Source organism: Macrobrachium rosenbergii, chromosome 2 (genome assembly GCF_040412425.1).
Source record: "Macrobrachium rosenbergii isolate ZJJX-2024 chromosome 2, ASM4041242v1, whole genome shotgun sequence".
Taxonomy (NCBI): Eukaryota; Metazoa; Arthropoda; class Malacostraca; order Decapoda; family Palaemonidae; genus Macrobrachium; species Macrobrachium rosenbergii.
The window spans coordinates 45,740,222-45,743,012 of NC_089742.1; positions in this window are offsets into that span (position 1 = coordinate 45,740,222).

Here is a 2,791-nt window from a genome sequence, read left to right on the forward strand (position 1 = left end):
ACTGACAGGTACAATAAAAAAGAAGGTATTTCTCCTAACAGCTATGTCGAGATTTGTCAGAAATTCCTTATACTTTATGTTTTTTTTAACTCGGAGTTCGATGGACCAGCAACCTAATGCCCCATTTAGAATAAAAATGGAAAAAAAGTGGGCAGATGAAACGTAAAAATAAAAAAAAAACTTATTTTTTACTGTCTGTGACCATCGTTATTGTGACGCCTATTTATGAAGCAATTAAAAGGCAGGCTTACACTCCTTCCAGGAGAGCAGGGGTGGGCAAGATAAAGACACCAGATCACCCGTTCCTCATATCTTTTTATATATAAAATAAGAATAAACCAGTCGATGTTTTTACCTGGACCCAAACGGTATAATTTCGCAAAGGCAATTCTGTTAGACCGTCAGTGTCCCCATGGGCTGCTACGTAAGCTTTCGTCTTCGTCAGCACATTTCCAACGGAAGCTCAGAATTAGATTTAGAACAAAAGTACAATTAATTTTGGACATGTATTCAGCCCAACTTGCCTTGTCTGTTAGTTTGGTTAGGGTTTCTAAACTTAGAATCAGAGCAAAAAAAACAAAAAAACAAAATCAAAAAAATAAATCTATCTGTCTATCTGCCTACCTGTCTGCGTCGATAAACATCGGTATTGTGACGCCAATTTCTCATCCTAACTAATCAAAACAGATCCTCTTCCACTTTTTCTTTTTACACACACACACACACACACACACAGAGAGAGAGAGAGAGAGAGAGAGAGAGAGAGAGAGAGCAAGAGTAACAAAAAACACGCAAAAACCAATAGACAATGCTCTTTCCTAAGAAGAAGCAAATCAAAGTTCCGAGAAGACCAAAGCCGCGATTAAGTTTCAGGCTGAATTTAAGAGCACGGGGATATATATTTTCCAAATTTCCCAACGATGTATTACTCGCCATGCATGAGAAGGGGCAGCGTTCGTGCAAGATGAACATTCCTGATCCTCCTGGATTCTCCTTATCTTTCAGGCCACACAACCAGGGGGACAGAATCGCGTGATGGACAGATTTATTATTATCATTTTTTCTTCTTTTTCCTTTATATTGTATTTACAGGTCTTGTTTCTTCTTTTCTTTTTACCCTCTTTATTGGTTTTCCGTTTTCTTTCCTTTTACGGTTTTAGGTTTCATGCCTTTTTTTCTCGTCTGGTAATAATTTTTCCTTTCTTGAATTTTAGTTTGTTGGATTTTTTTTTTTATCATCAATGCTTTGACCTTTGTCATTGGGAATCGAGGGAGAGAAAGTCTTAATAGAAATTTATTTTCGATCCTTTTTATCCTCTTTTCGCCACACTCAGCCAAGGAGCAGAATCTCTTCCCTTTTTTTATTCATTTTCCCTTCATAACCTTAATCTTTACTTTCCTTTTGTCTGCGTTTAATCCTTCCTTTTCCAATTATTCAAAGTTTATGTACAGCTAAAAATTTTCGATATTTTTCATCGTTAGATCTTTGCCATACTTTTAATCCTTCATCGTTACCGACTAATATCTTATTTTGTTGGTCTGTATCTAGTTCCTCGTTGGACGAGTCGGTAGAGTTCTCGGCTAGCACTCTGCTACTCCCGAGTTCGAGTCTCCTGCCGGCCAAAGAAGAATTAGAGGAATTTATTTCTGGTGACAGAAATTCATTTCCCAGTATAATGTGGTTCAGATTCCACAAGAAGCTGTAGGTCCCCTTGCTAGGGCAACCAATTGGTTCTTAGCCGTGTAAAGTAAGTCTAATCCTTCGGGCCAGCCCTAGGGAGCTGTTAATCAGCTCCTCAGTGGTCTGGTTAAACTAAGGTATACTTAATTTGGTCTGTATCTGATCATTTCCTTTTCATTACAATTTGAATTCTTAGACTCTAGTACAAAGTCCATTTAATTCCCATAATCTTTGACAAAGAGGAACAAATCACAGAAATTGATATTCATTAATATAGTACAGTATATATATATATATATATATATATATATATATATATATATATATATATAGTATATATATATATATATATATATATATATATATATATATATATATCTGTTTTTATGGCTCAAAGGACTACTCCGTTTCACGTAGCATGCCAAATTGTACTGACGTTACTTCCAGCGTAAGAGACATTTTCCTCAGAAGAAGTAAAAAGGAATCTCAGATACAAACTAACGTTCGACTGATTTTCTTAAACGCTGTCTCGAAATCACCAGTGATGCAGTATCTGTGAACAAATAATAATAATAACAATAATAATAATAATAATATAACTAATAAATATTATTATTATTATTATTATTATTATTATTATTATTATTATTATTATTAATTGAGGTACAAGGCAGAAAAGAAATGAACTTGACGGGGTAGTTTCCATGGTAACTTTGACTTATACCAAAGTCGCCTGAGAGGAGAGAGAGAGAGAGAGAGAGAGAGAGAGAGAATATGATAAAAGTAATTTATTTTTCTGAGTACTCCATTCCTTACCGCAGTGCACAGGGGAGAAAAAGAGAGAAAGAGAGAGAGAGGACAAGAAACTCGTTCTAAGCCAACATAGCTCACAAAAGGCTTGGAAGCCGTTAAGTCGCCAAACCCCTGGTCACTGCAAGCAGCAAAAACATTCACTGTTTGTCAAGACTAATAAACAATTGACCGGTTACGAAAACATCTCGTGGTGACTTTTAAAAGCTCCCGAAAAAAAATTAATTTCTGTCTTGTTTTTATACAGTTGGCAGAATGTGGGGGGGGGAGGGTTCTGCGCTTCGAGGAGAATTTTAACAC